This window comes from Taurulus bubalis, assembly GCF_910589615.1.
Source record: "Taurulus bubalis genome assembly, chromosome: 17".
Classification (NCBI taxonomy): domain Eukaryota; kingdom Metazoa; phylum Chordata; class Actinopteri; order Perciformes; family Cottidae; genus Taurulus; species Taurulus bubalis.
This window is the reverse complement of record NC_136605.1, coordinates 8,050,380-8,070,495: the sequence shown is the minus strand read 5'-3', so window position 1 is coordinate 8,070,495 and position 20,116 is coordinate 8,050,380. Positions and strand designations below refer to the sequence as shown.

The following is a 20,116-nucleotide window of genomic DNA, read 5'->3' as shown; positions in this document are numbered from 1 at the left end:
TTCGTCTTTTTGTGTCTCTTTTGTCGTTCATACTTCTTTGTGGTCATTTTGAATGTCTTCCTTGTTGGTGCGTGTCTCTTTAAAAGTCTGTAGGTGAAGGCCAGGGGGTGCCCTGACACAGGGGCCTAAAGTGGCCCTATAGTTCATACTATGATGTTCTTGGGTACTAGTTTTGGACGCGTCGTCACTTCCCGCTTATTACAATCTGTCTTTTTGAAATAAACTTTGGTTTTCACAGGAAACCGACAGTTTCCATCAGTGACATGCAAACAGTCTCTTATAAACATAGGTTTACCTCCTTTTTGGGGTTTATTTGACTCTCTTCCTTATAACTTTTTTCTTTCATCCCATGTCTTCTCTTGTCTTGCATTCCTGTCACGGTAACATCTAACTCCAGGCCACAGGAGTGTGTTCTTTCTTTGGTCCTTCTGGGAGAAACATCTGTCTCTCTGCTGAGCGTTGCCATCTGTCGGTTTCATCAAGGTCTCTGATGGTTTCCTCATCTCTCTCGTTTCATCATCACGCCATTCCCTATTCAGGTGAGACGAGTCCAGATCAGATGCTGTGCTTCCATGGGTAGGTGTGTCGTTGCATCTCAGGTAGCTACCGAATGCTACATATCAAGCAGACATCACCAAACAGCTTAAAGCGAGAACAAGAGAATTCTTAATTGGTCTTTTTTTTTTACTGACTTACAGTTTGACAGAAAAAGTATGGAAACTTATCCTGAGAGGAAGCTTTGAAAAGCGCTGTTACAATCCAAACTTCCATCAACCTTATGCATGTGTATATTATGGATATAAAAGGGCTCATTCTAAGCAGGACAATTGTCAATTTGACACACGCAACCTCGTGAACAGGTGACATTCATCCGGTTGGAACCAACACTTTACTTGTGCAATTAAGATAATTTGGTGATACACAAAATGTTCTTCTCCCACACGTCATTAGTTTCCATTTCACACCAAAGTAAATGAATCAACCTGAAGAAAAACTGGGAATCCAACAGCATTCTCCATCCAGTGGCGAGTGCGATTCAACTGCTGTGATGAGACGGATGAGGGGCCAAACTGTTGATGGCCCTCTTGAAATCATTCGTTTCCATTTCACACCAAAGTTAAAAGGATCAACGTGAAGACAAACTTTCAACAACGACTGTTGATGGGCTGCTTATTACAGAGGGATTACACACTGCATCAGCCTGTCTCTGCCAGCCTCACAATTTAAAAGATGCTTTTTTTCAGGGTGAGTGAGTTTGTGAGTGGGGGAGGGGGGCTGTCCTTGGAGCTTGGAGCTGTTATTCATTTAAAGCCAGAGTGATGATAGAGTAGCTCCAAAGTAGTGCTCTGAAATCAAATTGGGACTGGAGCCAGACTGGACAGCCAGAGCTAAACGCTGACAAGCAACACTATGACGCTTCATACCTGTTCTTTCTATTGTCTGTTTTCTATCTTATTTAAATTACAGTGTGCTCTCATTCTCTCTTCCATTCTTGGTTTTTCTTTTGTTGATTTTGTTTTGTTTTTTTAATATTTAATTTCCCCTCATTTGTCTGTGTGGCTCCTCTCCATCCTCTTGAAGCTGCAGAGACAATATGTCCCTGCAACCCAAATTAACACTGCCATCCATCTCGTTGCCTCTCCATCCATCTCCTCCCTCTCATTTGGCCGTCTTTCCCTGACTCCCTCTCACACACACTCCTTCCTATCTCCCCTTATATATTCATTGTACACATATCATTTCTTTCTTTCCAACACACATCTATGTTTTGGCATCGTCCTCTTCTCCTGGCACATATTGCATCCCCCATTCTCTCACCCTTAAGTCCTTGATTTCCCCTCCCCCTTCCTGAAGTTTATCTCTTTCCCTCCATTCCTGTGTCCCTGCATCCGTCTGGCAGGATCATTTGGCCGCAGCAGAGGCACTCTTGTGCTCCAGGTGCGGTGCATGTGAATGATGACCACTGGAGGACCAGGAAGTGGGACACACACACACACACACACACACACACACACACACACACACACACACACACACACACACACACACACACACACACACATACACCAGTATTTTTCCTTTTTTCCCCTTTCTTCTCTTTCCAGGAATCTCATCTGTCATGTTTTGCCAGTCAGCCTTTGCTTTAATGCCTGATTCAGATAATAGTGTTGTCACACTGTGACTAATGCATGGGCGTAGATAATATATAACTATATATATTTGGTCTGTCAATAAGCGTGGTTCAGTCCTTTTGAGCTCCATGTGACAAATGTGTCTCCATGCCATCTCCTCGTCTCCTGGGTCCTCATCCAGGCCATTACTCTCTCCTCTCCTCTCATTCCACTCTCATTCCAAATGGATTAATTCATCCAGCCGATTAAATAGGCAGCAGCATCAATAGTTTTCCAAGACTGTGCTATCATAATTTTGCCTCGAGGCTCAATGAGGTGTAAAAATGGCTATTATAACTTGTTGGGAGAGACAGACGAGTCATTGTGTCTCAATAGGAGTTTGTGAATGGAAGTCATCTTTCACGCTCGAAATCAGAAAGACATTTTCAACAGCCGAGGAGAATTTCTGAATTAATCACTTTTCCTATTGATATTTGTGTGAGCTCGACTTGAGGGACAGATTTATGCCTTTCTGCGTTTATCACAAAAATGGAAATAGCTCCATTGTTAGCAAGCTCAAATCATGCAAAGTAGATAAAAGGGTTTGAAATGCTGCAAAACAACGCAGACATGATGAATTAAATGTCTAACCAGTCCGCACCTCTACAAAAAAAAGAAAATATATTTACTCCCAACTGGATGTGTCAAGTATACAAGGTGTTATTGCATCAAGTTATTTGGTATTCAGGAGAACGTTGTACTTAACTAGCGGTGCAAGGAGGCTCCGTTTGAGTCGTAGCATAAACTTGCACTGGCCTTTTATCCTGGGGCAAAGAACAAGAGACATGGGCTCTTCTGTGTCTCCACAAGCAGAGAAAAGAACGAGTTTAGGACGTACTGTGTGGGAAGTTGACAGTCAACCGTCTCCTAGGGAATTATACATGACCGCCTCATCTTCTCCAATGCAACTGTTTTAATAATGGAAGTAATTCCATCCCCATTGGCCTGCCCACAAACATTTTAAACCCGTTTTTATTTGCCTATTTACTTGTTGGAGCTGCAGGAAAAGATGTGCTGCTGAGGTTGAGTCTCTGCAAAGCATGAAAGTATTGATCATAAAACCGCTTTTACAGAGTTGGGTTTCATTCATCTTTTATACTCGCTTTCAGGGGCACTGGAGCCAATCCCAGCATGCATTGGGTGAGAAGCAAATTATCCTGAACAGGTTTGAGAGTCCATCATTTTTTGGACTGTGGATGAAGGAAACCCGCTCTGACCCGAGGGATACCACCAAACAACATCAAGTCATTAACCTTGCATTTTGTTACCCGCTTTGAATACTGATCCGAATATGTGCACATTGAGAGTAGGATGTGATGCTTTCCCCAAAAGAGTTTAAATGATACACATGCCGTTGACTTGGACTAATTCTCTGTGAGCTCTGTCACCGTCCTGCAGGCTCTTTACTGCGCCGCCTCATCCTTTTTACTGTGTTCTCGTTTTATTCGTCAGAATTGCAAGAACCTGAAGACCAGGGTGCTGCCATCACACACACACACACACACTCATGCATGCATGCACCCTGAGAGAGCAGTTACTGCACATGTGCACACATAAAACACACACTTAACTGGACGAGGCGGTGACCAAGTCAAAGCACTGTCATACAAAGTTAATTTCAACATATCTTATCAAGATATATACTTATCTTTGGCACTGATGGATTCATGCAAAGGAAGAAGAAGAAGAAGAAAAAAGAATCAAAGTACCTTTAACCTTCACCAGAAGGAGACATTCATGCTTTTTCTAACCAATTTACACTCTCCGAGATAAGCATCTTTGTCACTGAAGGTGCGGCATTATAGAGATGTTGTTTACTGTAGTTTCTATAAAAAGTATCGGGGCCATAGTGTGTGTGTGTGTGTGTGTGTGTGTGTGTGTGTGTGTGTGTGTGTGTGTGTGTGTGTGTGTGTGTGTGTGTGTGTGTGTGTGTGAGAGAGAGTTTGTGTCTGCCAGCCTGAAAATACTGCAGTCTTCGTCATGCCTGGCTGCCTCACAGCAGTGTGATGTAAGGGCATATTCTCTCCTTGGCTGCTTTAAAGTGATGGAGTCCAGTGGCGCTGTGCTTTGTTTAGGGAAGACACTAAATCAAATGAGACAGACATTGATCGTGTGTGTGCTGCTGTGGCACTTAGGGCAAGACAACACAAAAAGTGTGTAAGCCCTGAGAAAATGGGGAGCACCCAATGTCTCCTTCTTGAAACATACAGTGGTTTGGACACACACTGAAACATAGGCGTCCACAATCACACAAACAAAACACCACTGGCCTTTGGGTGCCGATCATCCCTTCTCCCTGCACCCACTTTGTTTTCTCTAATGTAGTAATGTTGCTCTCTGCCAGCCGCCCCAGCAGAAAAGCCAGATTGAAGCGTGGACAGTGTTAACCCTTCCTTCCATCCAGCGGACAAAGCGAGGGGTCCTCCGAGGTGAGTGGCCCCCGCTCGTGGCCCTCGCTTGAGGCGGATGAGTGTTTGTGCAGAAGAACAGTCACTATTCCCCACGGGTGCCTCTCCGTCCTGCACAGGGGTTACCTTCACGTTCAGTTTGAGTTCTCCATTTGCTCGAAGGCACTGAAGGACACGCAGACCACCGTTTACACACACGGTGTTCAATTTACTCGTCAACAGGAGGACTACTCAGGCAGGGAAAACCGCCAGCTCATAATGCAGCTTTCGGCACAGTGATGGGGAGACTTTGTATCATTGTTGCTTGGAACAAACAATGAGCCACATCTTTTGAAGACTATTCAAGAGCCCGTCCTTTATTAAACACATCTCAAGTGCACCCTCCTTTGTCATCATTTTACCTTAAGTCTTTGTGTCTTTTTACCCTGCTCTTGTATCTTCCATTCATCTCAACATATTCTCTCTCACTCTGCATTTCTCTATTTCTACCTCTCTTTGTCTTTTTTTGCCTGTCGAGCAGCTTTGCCGCCTCATTGTCGCCTCCCTTTTCTTATGGTGGGACGCATTCACTCCCGTCTCTCATTTTCCTCTGGCCCCGCAGCATTATGGGCCACCCAAATAAAGAAAGGAAAACACAATTTGTATTCTGGACCACGTCTGTGATGTGAGAGGAAAGCGGAGAGGGTAAGAGAGAGAGGAGGCAGCGAGGAGAGGAGGGATTGTTAAAGTCACAGTTTGAAGTTGGTTAAATTCATCGGACATAGAGTATCTGGGGGAGCGTTCGCCGACATTGTTTGCGGATTTCTTTCTTCTCAAGGAGCGAAGTTTGACCTTGAGTCATCGAGGCAAAATACATGTCAGGGACCTCACTGTCATCCACTTTAAATCATAATTATGAATCCCACTTCTGCTGCTACTTGCAATTAGACATCCATCTATGAGAGTATTATTCATCCAACTAATGTAGTGCATCATTACACCAGTGGTTTGTATATTGATACATGACTTGACTGCACTGCGCTTGGTGGTGGTTCAGCGTCGCCTGAATCTAGATGGTGTGCCCTCACAGTTGGATAATGATGCGTTTAGCGGCGTGCAAGAGTCTGCGAGATCCACGCATCAACTCAAGCGCTCGTCAATACCCTTTCCTCGGCGCCGCAACACGGCATGGTGTGCATACATGCATTCGAATCTGCGTCCGCTCGAGTGAGCGACGCCGGGCCGCACGCGTGAGCGTGCACATGGGTGCCAATGTATGCCAGTATGTGTGTGTTGCCCTGTATCCCTAACCCCGGCAGTGATGCCTGGTCAGCAGCAGCAGCTGACACTCTCTTGTCACTGGCAGCAACTCCTGCAGGGAAAGAGAGCGATTGAGGAGGTGGGATGGTGTGGGGGGGGGGGGGGGGGGGGGGGAATTGCACTCCATTGACCTTGCAGCAGAAAACCCTAACAGCCACAGCAGCAGTAGCGCACTCTCGACTGCTCCCGCACAATGACAAGCACTCCAAGAGAGGACACGCACATCGACACACGCACTCTCCCTGTGTCTTGTGTTCATTCTGGCACTCGGGCCACACTCTAGCGCTGAGGACTCGCCTCGGGCCCGGTTGCCGAGGCCGGCCTTCTTACAAAGCAAGAGAAAGAGTCGAGAGCCGGACGGAAAATGGGGCGGAAGGCGAGAGGGTTGAGGAGGGAATATGCACGCTCACACTAAAGGAAAGAAATGTGCAGCCATTCATGAAGCCACAAAAGACAGAGACAGTATAAACGAGGAATATCTTCAGGGGAAGACATGAATAGAGACAACACAGAGTCCTGCATACTTATGTGACTGTATGCGTTAGGGTAACACACAGCTTCTTAACATGTCAGGAAATGTGTATTATCATTTCCTCAGAAAAGCATACGCACACAAACAAACTTCCAAAGTGTTTTCTCCATCGAAGGGCAATTTGAAGCCTCGTAGAAGTATCGTCTGTTTCCAAACTAACGCCTCTCTCTGATGACACCGCGGGCCTCAGCCTGGAGTCACTAGATTGAATATGACGCTGAAGTGAATGGGAGTGCAATATGGGATAAACCGCATAATCGGGTGCTGCTTCTGCTGCTGCTGCCTTTTGTTCATCCTGCTGGATCAGATCATATGAATTTCTGTATGAAAACATCATAATGTTTAAACTCTTGAGACGTGTTTTATTGCTCGTGACCCACAGAAATATACAAGGCCGAGTTCAATCATGTTCTTTGGTTGTTTTTCGCAGCGGTATGGAGCTTTTGTGTTCCATATTGATCCGTGACAATGAGACAGAATGTTCACTTTTCACCTGTGCAGACTTTCGGCAGGTCTGTTAATGCAAATGGATACTTTGAAATAACACTTTAGACATCTAGATGAATCCAGAACGGTAATAAAAGACTCCGCCGCTAACAATGACGAACTACTATGTAGAGAGGATGTTTCAGAATGGCTATTGCTGTAAAGAAATGTTTGTGAGCATTGTAGGTAATGTAGGCACCAGGCTACGAAGAAAAGAAGAATGGGTGGAATCAGACGGATGAAAGTGTTATTCAGTAATTCTTCTTGTGCTTCTCTGTTTAGGAAGTACATCGTACATCATGGCACGTGCACAAAGATGTGTCCTCAGCTTCAGGTCGGATTTGAAGCCTAAAGCTTTGATCCAAAGTCCTGACCAGGCTCTGGCCCGGATGAATCAGACCAGCTTCAGAGTCTCCGTTGGGAATGTTTCAGCATTGAGCCTGAGTACAAAGTACTGTATAGGCCAGTGGTTCTCAAATGGGGGGTTGTGTACCCCTGGGGGTACGTGAAGGATTTAAAAAAATATATATATGTGAAAGTAACATTCATTAAAAAATCATTTAAAATGTGTTGTTTAATAAATATTCAATACAATATAAGGGTAAATTCCTAAACTGATTTGTATATATTCTATATTAAATCAGACATTGATGGCACAGTGCTGTGTATTACATCTATTTTTCAACAAAGAATGCTTTGCACTGGTTAGGGGGTACTTGACTGAAAAAAGGTTGAACCAAGGAGAACCACTGGTATAGGTGATAATGCAGAGATTGCGCCTGTAGAGAGAGGGTGTTGGGAAAAGGATTGCAGATCACATTAAATGTAGAGTCAGGCAACTGGAAGTAAAGGTCAGAAGAAAAGGGGAATACGGGAAGAGGAGGAAGCGATGAATGATGGAGAAACTTCCCCTGGTCTTTGTTCCTGAGGGGCGGGAGTGATGGATATTGTTCGCAATGAACGCTGCTTTCCACAACGGCGGCTCATCTCGCCTAATCTCCACTATTGAGATGAGCTGTCGTTCACTTCAGGAGTGTACGATGTAACTCCATCTGACCGTTGACAGTTCGTTGCTCCACATTAGCTTGAGCTGTTTCAAGATAGCGTTGCTTTGCATATAGTGCACTTCCTTTTCCCACTTGGGCTGCGCTGGGAGGCAAACACTTCTTTCCCACTTTGAATAATCCTACTTTGAAAACATTAAATGTCGAACAGGGAACAGGTGAAGAATTTAAAGTGGTGCTCCATTTTCAGAAAGTTATTTAGTGGATTTAAACTTTTAAGAACACAACTAAAGATTAACCACTGGGAAAGGGATGCAGCCTTATTGAGGTTGGGGTTTTTCTAAAATTTTAAATAAATGATTTACTTAAAATACTTCTATGTTATGGACTTTATTCGAAGGGTTTATGAATATTTCACCATTTTAGTTTAGTTTAGTTTAGTTAGACGAGTTAAAATAAGAGTTAAATGAGATTATTGATACCACTCAATCAATCTACTCGTGTTTTATTCTATATGTATATATATGTATATATTATATTCAAGAATATTTGCATGAATAATGGGAGGATTGTTTTACGCTTTGAACGAAGATCGTAGCGTGTGTGTGCGTGTCAAGTTAACTCCTCCATAGTAGTTTAATTGAATTAATATTATAAAACCAGCTAAGAAGTTGCCTTAAAGTAAGAACCAATTAGGAAGCACATTGAATAATTCAGCACTGATGTTACAACCCAACACAGAACAAACCTGTGTTGAGCTGGTAAACGTTTAACCTTAGGACTGTAACAACGTAAGTCTAAAAATACTTGACTTTGTTCCCAAAAGATCAAGGCTTTAAGTGGCTTTGATAAAATAGGTCTCATCATCATCCCATTAAATTTGTCTTAAAAAAAAAAAAGATCAAGCTCTAAAATAAGAAAAGTCTCAATCCCCTTTTGCTCACGCTCTCTCCCATATGACCACGGGTTCGTTAATGATCTCATTTAAGAGGTCACAGGTTTTCTAATTGGAAGCGGGCTGACCTGTGACAGTCTAAAGTTACTTTCGACCTTTTGACCTTATTAAAAATTACTCCCGCTTCTGCCACCGGCGTCCTTAGAAACAACCCTTCAAATAGCTCAAACCGCCTTTTGGACCCGAGTTCCCCCTCAAGGAGAAGAAGTGCTTTGCTTGAAGAACATTTGACAAAAGGTGAGTGACTCCAGTGTGCATGTGTGGTTTTTTAAGTGGGAGCGCAAATTAGCAACAGCACAGAACCCAATCAAAGGAAAAAGGTATTTATAGTAATGCAGGTATTGCCATGGATCCAACCATAGGGCGGCACGACACCCGAGAGCTTTCCATTCGTTGGGATTGGGTGCGGCACCTTCACATGACCTCACACAATCCATCTGAGCAACTGTCTGGCAGAACACCGCGCTCCATCCATCCCATCACGTATTCAAATATTAGCCAAAACGCAACATCTGATGTTTCAATAGATGCTGTTCACTTCATGCTCATAATTCCTTATTAGCAGGTGGCTCAGTTCCAGCGTCGCTGACACTCACTCAAACAATGACTCGATGAGCACAACATTACGCCAGTGTCTGCAGGCACACACACACACACACACACACACACACTAATAAGCCCCAAACCGGCTGCGGCGGGCACGTTTTTCGCTGATCATCTCGCGTATCAACGCGACCATCAAGCGCTCTCCAGATGCCAGCCGCCTCGCACAGCATCTGCCCTTGACCTTGGCGGGCCTGTCTGTCCTTCTGTCTAGGCCCATTACGATATCATTTCTAAATGTGTGTGTGTGTGTGTGTGTGTGTTATGTGTGTGTGATTGGGTGGTTGGTGGGTGAGATTTGCGTCGTTATCTGTGACCTGCTCTGCATCAGTTCACAGTTTGTGTGTGTGTGTGTGTGTGTGTGAGTGTGTGTGTGTGTGTGTGTGTGTGTGTGTGAGTGTGTGTGTGTGTGTGTGTGTGTGTGTGTGTGTGTGTGTGTGTGTGTGTGTGGGCACCTGCGTGAGCCGATTTGTATCAGTTTGCATCTGCGGGATGAGGTCCAGTGACCCGTGCTGCCACGGCATATCAAAACCTGTGTGTGTTATCAACCTAGATGACTTTGCATGCAGCCCGATAAGCAAATGCAGCATAAAATACACTCTGCATGCTCAAGCTGTACAAGATGACTCTGAGTGTTTCTGATTGCAGCCAAACCCCGAGGTTCCCTTTCTTTTCTTAAATCTGTCACCTCAGCAAAAAACTAAAAACTTCCTCATTCTCTTTTATCAAAACAAGTGTTTTAATTAATGCCTTTTAACTAGGGCCCTGAACACCGGGTTAATTGTGCTTTTCATGACAATAACAGCCCAAATGCAAATTGTCTCTGGGCGAGCGTTGCGCCGTGGCTGGAAACAGTGTTTTAATTATCCAGAAAAGCTCTTAGGTGGTGGACAGATTGTAGTGACCATATGCTCAGCAGTCACAGTGTATCTTACGGCTGCGTTTCAGCTCACAGGTGGTGGAGGATGTGGAGAAAAAGGAGGAAAAGATCACAACTGATTTAAACAAGGGTTAAATGAGGAGAAGTAGGGAATGCAAAGAAGGAAGGAGAGAAAAGGAAGAAATAAAAGTCAAGATGAAAAAACAAGATCAAAAGAAACGCACTGATAATCATATATATTTTTTTAATTTACCAGGATGCATCTTTCCATGGATGTTTTGCCTACATGAGAACCGTGCTGCTGCCTGACTACTCACAATTAACGGACCTCTCTCACCTATGATAACAAGCCCACACAAACAACCATCCCTCTATCTTTCCCGGTAAAATGGCATTTCCCTCTCCAGTCCGCCCACTGGTGGTCTTCCACACTCACTCACGTTCACCGCTGTGTTTCTACACAGCGGTGAACAGTAGAGGAGAGAAAATAGACAACCAGAGGGCATTTGGCAATGCAGGACAAATGATAGGCTCGCAGACAATACGCATGAATACTCACACACTCACACACTCACGCACACACACGCCTACACACCATCACCTCAACTGCTTGTAGTGTCTTTTTTTTCATTGTGCGTGGTTTTGCATCAGGTCTGTTTGCAGGTCTGCACAATGCGTCCCGAGGTATTAACAGATAAGGAATACATTTCTATGTGCGGCTTGAAAATACAAGTTGCTGCTTGTGTGCGTTTCTGTTCCTTTGAATGCGTCTGAAATCAAACCAGTTGAGATTCTTACATTTGAAATGACCACACCTAATAGTATTTTAAATGATTTCACACTTTTCGATTGATTTTTAATTTGCGCTAACATCTGGGCAGATGACTGCATGCCTCATTAATGATAATCATTAAGTGTAAGGACTTTTAAAACAAACCGTTGAAGCAAGCCATCTCTGGATGATTCACCTCATTATAGACTCAATCATTATCCATTATGCAGCAGCACAGACAAAAGAACAGCTTATCACCCGCGACATGAAATGTCAAGGGAGAACATATCCCAGTAGTAGAAAAATGACTGTGTGAATTTAGTTTAAACTTCCATTCAGTTCAGCAGATGTGTTGACATCAATGTTGGTGGTTTGCCCAAGAACAAAGCACAACATGGATATGCAAGAATGGATACTGCGTTAGTGTGAAGAAGACTTTCATCTCAATTCACAGTCCACGAGAGCCTCCTCAAACCAGCATCCAGCAGCACTTAGAGTAATTGTAGTATATCAGAGCGCTTAATAGGACCCACTAGGGCACGGGTTGTCGATACAAACACACACGTACAAACAATGAATGAATCCACAGTCTGACTGTTATGCAGCTTTAATGCCTTTCCCAGTCGAACGGGCCCAATCCCACTGAAACCGGTCGGAAAGTTCTCCTATACTGGTTCTCCACGCTTCTCTAAAAGCCCCAGCATCAGTACTGCACAGCTCCACACACACACACACACACACACACACACACACACACACACCTTTCTTTCTTTCTCTCATTGTCCTTCTTACACACACTCATTCCCACTTCCACCTGTCTGTCCCTATTCTTGTCTTCCTCACGCAACTGATACACATACAAAACCATTCTCTCTCTCTCTCTCTCTCTCTCTCACACACACACACACACACACACACACACACACACACACACACACACACACGTCCCATAGCTAGGCTTCCTCCCCCAGGAGCATTATATCACACCTGGGTATTTCACACTCCACAGAGCTCCACGCTCGTTAAATCACTGATTTCCCATGAAATCAGGTGAGGATATGCCGTGATGCATCACGCCTGACTTTTATATAAAATGGAGAAGTGGTGATAAAGTTTAAGGGGAGGTATAATGCGTGGGTTTGAGAGAGAGAGAGAGAGAGAGAAAAAGAGAGAGAGAGAGAGAAAGAGAGAGAGAGAGAGAGAAAGAGAGAGAGAGAGAGAGAGCACAACGGGCAGAAGTGAATGTCCAGAGAGGTGGGTGGATGGTTAAAGCAGAGCCTGTTTGTCATCTATAGTATCCTGCTTGTGGGAAATGAGGAAAATAATGGCTACTTAATTGTATTCTCTCCTTTGTAGTGAGGCTGATAAAAAACATTTGCTTTTCTTCTTGCCTCTCTGAACTCTGTTTCACCCTTATCTCTTGAGTGGTTCAAATTATATGAGTCCGATTCCTCATCTATGAAACGTACTTGCGGTGTACCTCAGGGATCGATTATGGACCCCATTACTTTTTCTATTTACCTTCTTCCCCAAGCTATATAGTATTATATAGTTTCATAAATATGCAGATGATACACAATTGTGTCATCATGTTAGCCCTGCCGATTATTGAAGTTTGCCTGCCCCAAAGGACTGATTTAAAGATGTTGCATGACGGACAAGATTAAAATTACATTTTAAATCCCCCCACCTCGCCTGGATCAAACCATTTCTATCTGCCATTGACACAGACAAAGTTATTCATCTCATCTAGATTATAGTGTGAATGACTCCCTCCAGCGTCAACAGCAGGTCAAATTGTCCCTTTACTCTGGGAGATATCTCTGCATTTACTTCCTGAACTAAAAAGTCAAATAGCGTCTTTATTCTCCCCATCTCTCTTCCTGTCTATCTGTCTCTATACTGTGACTTGAGAAGGAATCTCTCCTCCTCCCTGCCTCAACTCTGTCTCTCTCCCATCTCCATCACCTATCTAGCGCAACAACAGCTCCTCCCCCCCTCCCCAAACAAATGTCACTTTCTAAGTGGCCTGCATCGGCGAGGCAGGAGAGCATTATTGTTTGGACAGCTGTTAATCTAAGAGGGTTGCCGGTGGCAGTGAGATTGCGACGGTGGCGGGGAGAGGGATGACAATCTGGAGCGGCACTGAGAATGACGCAATGAGGGAGAAAGACGAAGTTTGGGTCTGGGGGAGAAAAAAAAAAAAATCATCACTCATGCCACAGTCTGTCCACACATATGTCCCTGCGACACTGTGGTGTTGTGCCAATGTTGTTTCAGTATACATCCCTCACCTTCTCCACATTCCTGTGTAGTATGGACTATGTGAGGGTAATGTACAAGCGCATACTCTGCAGTTTCATTCAAGCATCTGCTCGGAAGCCTCAGCATCACCCGCATAGGAATGTAACGGGTATTCATCCCTCTCCTCCCCTTCTTTCTTTCGCACATACACACACATTGATGCACACACAGACCCACAGCGCTCGCGGGGAACCAATCACCATCTCCTGTTCTCAGGTCCTGTTTGTGAATGGGATTGTTACGGGAGAGGAGGAGGCTGGCACCGCTGCGTTTGTAGGCATGCAGCTGCTTCACCGGGAAACATCAGCATCCCATTCTCATTTCTGAATTATTTCTCCCACTCTCTTCTGGCTGCTCTATAATTCATTCTCTTTTTCTTTGGTTGGTTCATTTTTTCCCTCATGCCCTGATTTCCATCTTTATGAACTCTCTTTTTTTGGTCTTTTTTTTTATGCAGCAGTCGATTGTGACTGCCTCTCTTATTCCTTTCATCTCTCCCCTAATACACCATTACAGTCATCATCATAATCATCATCGTCGTCAAATAGCACTGTTTGTCTTTTTTTCCCTGTCCTGTCATGTCAGTCTGCCATATACTGCAGAACAGTTGGCTTTCTCCACTACCTTTTTTATTCTTTTCTTTTCACTCCACCTGCTTCCTAAAGCAGCAGCTGATGCATGTAAGGTTAATGACCACCAACAACCACACACACACACACACACACACACACACACACACACACACACACACACACACACACACTGACAGGCAGACATGCTGTGAACACTTACCTACAGTGACAGGGTCTTCGTCCCGAGTGCTTCTGAATCCTCAGTTGTTGAAGGAAGAGCGACGAGCCTGCGAGCTTCTGGCGGCTGGAGAGAAGTGGAGGACAGAAAGACAGAAAGAGACAGAAAGAGAGATAAAAGACAAGAGAAAGCCAGAAAAGAGACAAAGAGAGAGCGAGAGAAAGTGGACGAGAGCAGGCGGGCTGTGGGATCCAAGAGGAAGAGGAGGAGGGTGCTCTGGCTGGCTGGAGGTGAGATGAAGGGGAGAAAGAGAGAGGGAGGGAGAGATAAAGGAAGAGGGAGGGAGAGAGAGAGGGTGCGCTGGATTGGGATAGGAGGGGATTGTGTGATGTTTGAGAAGGAGGAGGAGGAGGGATTGCAGGGAATGGAGGGAGAGGAAAGTTAGAGAGAAGGGGGAGGAAGGAATGGTAAAGATGCAGAGACAGAAGAAAGAGGAGGAAAGCTGGTTAGAGGAGACGGAGAGAGAGAGAAGGGGAAGAATGCAAAAAAAAAAGTCTTTGATTTGAACTCCTAACTCCATCACAACGGTAACCTTTCAGAGCCACAGAAAAGCAGTACAACTCATGTCAAGCCGTCACATGCCGCCGGTCGCTGGAGACAATCAATTTCAGAGTGAAGAAAATGTCCTTCCATCCATTAAATCACACTTTAATCCAATCCTGTGTTTGGTGTGTTGCAGTACGGATACTGCAATTAACTTTGGAGCAATAACTTATCGGGGCCGGCGGACAAAGGGCTGGGTAGGTGGGGGGGATCTTGAGATGGTGAAGGAGGAAGAGCTTTTGTGAGAGCTGATGACAAAAATGAAAATTGGTGAGCATAGCAGCCTAAGAAAGGGATGGAGTGATAATGACGGAGGGCATTAGCCAGGACATGTGAAGAGCAGAGGAAGAGAAGCAGATTGGCCTCTGGCTAAATGCACTCAGGGATGAAAGGATGCTGAAGGAGAGAAGAAGAGAGGAAAGAAAGGAGGAGGCTGAATGAAGGATGATGATATTGTGAAAATCCACTGATCTGTCATGTGCCTTTCAGAGAGTTTCAGAGAGGTGATTTGAATGGTAACATACAGTGTCAGTGACCGCATGCGACCTAGAAGAACACGGATTATGAAACAACAGGCCCCTGGGCACAGACGAGTAGAAGACCCCCACTATGTGGTCCCACCAATGTAGCGCTTATAGAGTCTATAAGCGCTACATTGGTGGGACTCGCTGATTGCAATATCTTCGTTCACGTAAAAGGTCAAACGATGAGAGCTCAGGAGTTGTGTGCATAATTAACGTTAAAAACTATGGAAACATTTTTAATAATGTAATAAATTCAGTGTAAAGTACACTGGAACCCTTCTAGTTTTTACATGTCACAACTGGAGTCTTTAAACTGACGAAGGAAGGAAGGAAAGCTGGCAATCAATCCTCGACTCTGTGAATGTGTTTAAATTAGCAGATTTGTAACATCACTGCTTCATATTAAACAATAGGAGATAAGGAATATAATTACATGTGCATATTCAGTTATGTCAATGTATTGAAGATATAATTTTATGGCGTGTATTACAATATCTTCACCTTATTCTTTCAGCTGCAACATATTCAGTGTGAAACGGACTTGGGGGCAAATAATAAATATGAAAAAATCATTTTAATCAGTAAGTCCGTGACTGTAAGACACGGCACGTCACACTGCAACACACGCATTAGATAGACCGAAGGAAACGTGTTTTTTCCCTGTAATTAGTTATAAATTCTACAATCCAAAATCTACAGTGCATTTACAAATGTGATATATGTATGTGAACCAAAAATGTAACTTGTTATTTCATTTTAAGTCCAGAAAAAATTAAATAACAGCTGAGGATATTGTGCTGGTCATCAAAAACCTTCAGGCTAAACATGCTGAGGATGACTCAGCTTGTGCCTAAATCTGCGAATTGGTAATGTGAATAAAAATAGAAAAGAGTCTTGAACATGCTTTCAATCGACATTGAATCGACCATTGAAATATTTATTAAAATCAGACACAACATCTATTTTGTTTTATAACCAATACATCCATGTGGTGTGCAGATGAAAATTCAGAAGATCACTCCAAAAGGTCCAGTGCCCCCACAGCCAGGCGCTCAGACCGCTGCTAGACTACTGCCTTGTCTCCCTTGTTATTTTTTTAGTTGCCTGTTCCTAATAGTATTCAGTATTTAGATGTTAACCAAGCTATGAACAGCTAACGGCTTAGCTAGCTAACGTACATGCAAACCACATGGAGAAACATGTGCTACATGTTAGCAAAGGTGTTCGAAAACTTAGGGTTAGCTAAAGTTGAAACTGGACTTACAGTGAGGTAGTTGGCTCATAGTCGTCCTTCTTGCGCTTTTTGTCTGATCTGAAGATCGAAACTGAAAAGAATGAATCCACGTTGTTCCTGCACGTTAATGAGGCTAGTACTGCCCCCACGCAAGTGCACTCTTTAACTATTTTCTTCCAGGTTGAGGCAAAATAAATTCACTGGACGACCCAAACCTGGCGGTGGTGAAAATAAAAGATATATATATATATATATATATATATATATATATATATATATATATATATATATATATATATATATATATATATATATATATATCCTAACAATGTTAGGTGTTGTGTCTCTTCCACTTGGACTTGCACTGAAAGGGAATGGGCTTACTGCTGCCGTGACGAGAGCGAAACAATCAAATGACCTTGCGAGTAAGGGTGAGTACACAGTCATACATTGCACATGTCATTTTCCATTTTCTCCCCCCCCAGTAACCACATCACCAACCGGTGAGCCGGCTATCCGTCGGTCATAGAAGGCTTTTGCTTCTTCTTCTTCTTCTTCTTCATTTTTTGTTAACTGTAAAAAAGGGTCACCGGGGATGTAGGCCGCCATCGGTGGGGAATGGTTACATATCCGATGGCAAACGAAGGCGCTTTGCACCCATATCCTTTGTAGATGTTGATAAGCACTATGATTGTGTCAACCTGGGACCGGAATGCTGAGATGGCCAAGATGGGAGCCTTGGGCACAACCACGTGGTTGCAGACCATCTGGAAGCCCGTCAAGCCAGCCGTCTTAGCCCCCCAGCCAGTTTTCTCAAAAATTCTGAATGGTTTGCATACCCATACTAAATACAGAATATCTCCTCAACCACAAGGGCTATTTGAATAATTTCAAAAAGTATAATATACAGAAAACACTTGTGAGACCAGTTAAGAGGTTCATATAGCAGTATATGCGTTACTCGTTTATTAGTTGATGATAGAACACAGGAAAGAAGAAAAATGTATTTCCTCTTTTTAATTATGCATATCATCGCTTTTTTGATTGACTGATGTTAAATATTTGTAGTAATTAATTTAGTGCAGATTTCGTGAACCCTAGGTTTAGGTTAGCTGAAAGCAAAAATGCCCTAACTTTCTTCCTGGACCTTGGACGGCACTGGTTCCACAATAGAGGGGCTCTGCTCAAGCAGATGCACCAGTACATACCGAGCAAGTGTCGTTTCTTCCATAAGTAAGTCATATTTCAGTTTTTTGGCTGGGAAAAAATGCAATGTGGTTGATATCATGCTGAGGCTTTGTCTGACAGTGGTTTTTGAGCAATTGGTGGATTACGTAGGTGGCAAGCTTTCCAGAAAGGTGCGCCAATCATGTGTGGCTACAAGCAAAGGATATACAAATTTATATTTTCATAACTTGGGGAGACATGTAAATTGGACCTATATGCTCTTGTAGGGCCAGGCTTTGGAGTTTCCTTGCTCCTCGATTAAACGGGAAGTTCTTCCTGTTTCTTCTCGTATCGGAATCTGCAACATAAAAAAAAATCACAATAAAACAAAGCATTGGCATGTTAGGAAGGAGTTTCAGTCAAAACACTGTCGTTCGGTTAAAAAAATGCAAAAAATATTTATTTCATGGCAAAACATTGGCCGATTTGGGTCATGCTCGGTACCCAGCATGGATCATGCTGGGAACCAAAATGTTCATCAGCTTCCGCACTTGCTGTATGATGCGGTTTTAGAAATGTGGGCGGACCAGAGAGGCTCCAGGACTTAGAAATGTGCGCCAGATAAAAGCTACGGCTGTTTTGTGACTTTAAATGTACTAATAGGGGGTTTATAAGGATTTAGATTGCTTTGTTTGACTCCCACAAGCCCGTAGGGTTACAGAGATGTGTGTTCTATTGAAATCCGACTTTGTAAGGGATACTTTTTAAGGATTTAGTGAAACGTTACGATCACCGCGGCAAGTTACGTCGTTTACGTAAATATTTTTTTAAACCACAGGTCTCTTCTCACAAGGGTTACGGTATTGTGGCAATTTAAATGAAGTTAAACAACCCTTTGGTTGCGGAGATAATTAAGTTTCAGTTTTTAAAAACAAGATTATTTCTTTTGCAAAAAAGAGGCGCTGGGCTTGGGGATAAAAAGGTTAAAACATATTTCCTCATTTCCTCTCTCCTCACATGGTGTCATCGCGTCTCTCCATGCATCCCTGGTGGGAGGGATGCAAGGAAAAAATGCAAGTGAGGAAACAGGGATGGAATTAAGAGACTTGGCATGCACCCTCCGTCTTTGTTCTTATGAATGTTTTTTTGTAGTAATTTGCATCTCGTCAAGTGTGAAGTAATTTTTCTTGTCCTCGTTTGTTTTTTGCAGTCATGTAGCATTTTTTTGGGGTCATTTTTTCTTGCGGCTCTTTGTGGCCATTTTGCGTCCATCTTAAGTCGTTCTACAGCTTTCACATTTGATTGACTTTTCAACAAGAAATGTTCAAAGTCACTTCACTCAGAGGCTCTGCCTGCCAAATGCCCAATAGGCCCAGTCAGTAATGCATCCATGATTACAGTGTGGCAAAATAAATCCAGTGAGGTGTTGAACTTTGTGCAAGCTTGAGTGTTTTCTTTGTGTGTGTGTGTGTGTGTGTGTGTGTGTGTGTGTGTGTGTGTGTGTGTGTGTGTGTGTGTGACCGTTTTGCAGATGAATGAATCAATCGCTGGATGGTAGAATGGCTTCAGGACATGGTTTATGAAAAAAGGTACTGATTTACAGGTCAAGTCTTATCAGCGTAGTGGGACCCAAGGGCCATAAAGGGACCTGTGGTAATGCAGGTGTGATGCATTTGAAAATCTCTTCTTTTATCCCGTGTCAGAGGTCCGTGTCAGCTACAGTTCTCCGGAGTCTACAATGCGAGGATTCATTTTCTCAAGGTGAGGCTTCATTTGCTCAAGGACACTTCAGCACGGTGGATGCTGGCCAACACAGAGCTTAATCCTGGAACGTCTGATCTGCCGTTAAAAAATAGCTCTCCTGAGCTGTTTAAACACATTACTGGCAGTGGCAGTCCATTTCAACAAAACCAACCATACAATGCGTCAAAAAAGAAAATCTAAAATGTCCCAAGGCTTGCCTGGAATGTGTTGTTTTCCACACTAATGTGCTGTACTATGCTGAACTCCTGACTTGTATTCCTCTTCTTTGCTGTTTTTTTGCTATTGTAACATCCCAGATCAGACTCTGGACAAGCACCACTGGCAATACAAGAGGCACAATCAGGAGTTTATTTTTCCATACCACAGGCAACTCAGGTAATTCCTATAAATCAAAAAGTCAATCAATAAACATAAAACATCCCGGAGGAGAAAGTGATTCCTTAAACAAAACAAAAAAACTCAACACAGCAAAGTCCAGGTTATGAGGTCCGTCCTTCTTAGTCTTTTCCTCCACGTAGGTGTCCATTCTCATACTGCTTATCCCTTCTTCTCCACGTTCCCTCTGCTTGCCAGCCCTGCCTCAATAAGGTACCTCGAGCACCTGCAGCTGAGTGAGTGATGAGGCAGTCTGGGAGATGTAGTGTCGACCACAGCGGACAT

General features: G+C 43.6%; 2 protein-coding genes across 2 annotated transcripts in view; one reads left to right on the top strand and one right to left on the bottom strand.

Annotated features, from left to right (window-relative positions):
• pvalb6 (parvalbumin 6) overlaps positions 1-14,237 on the bottom strand; it is a 35,479-nt gene extending 21,242 nt beyond the window's left edge. Inside the window, exon 1 of the mRNA XM_079232553.1 lies at positions 14,207-14,237. The gene's annotated coding sequence lies outside the window, so the exon portion shown is untranslated. The remainder of the gene's footprint in view (positions 1-14,206) is intronic.
• Positions 1-20,116, top strand: part of csf2rb (colony stimulating factor 2 receptor subunit beta) — a gene marked incomplete at both ends in the record, with an annotated part of 36,364 nt that overhangs the window by 653 nt on the left and 15,595 nt on the right. The gene's annotated exons all lie outside the window — the stretch shown is intronic.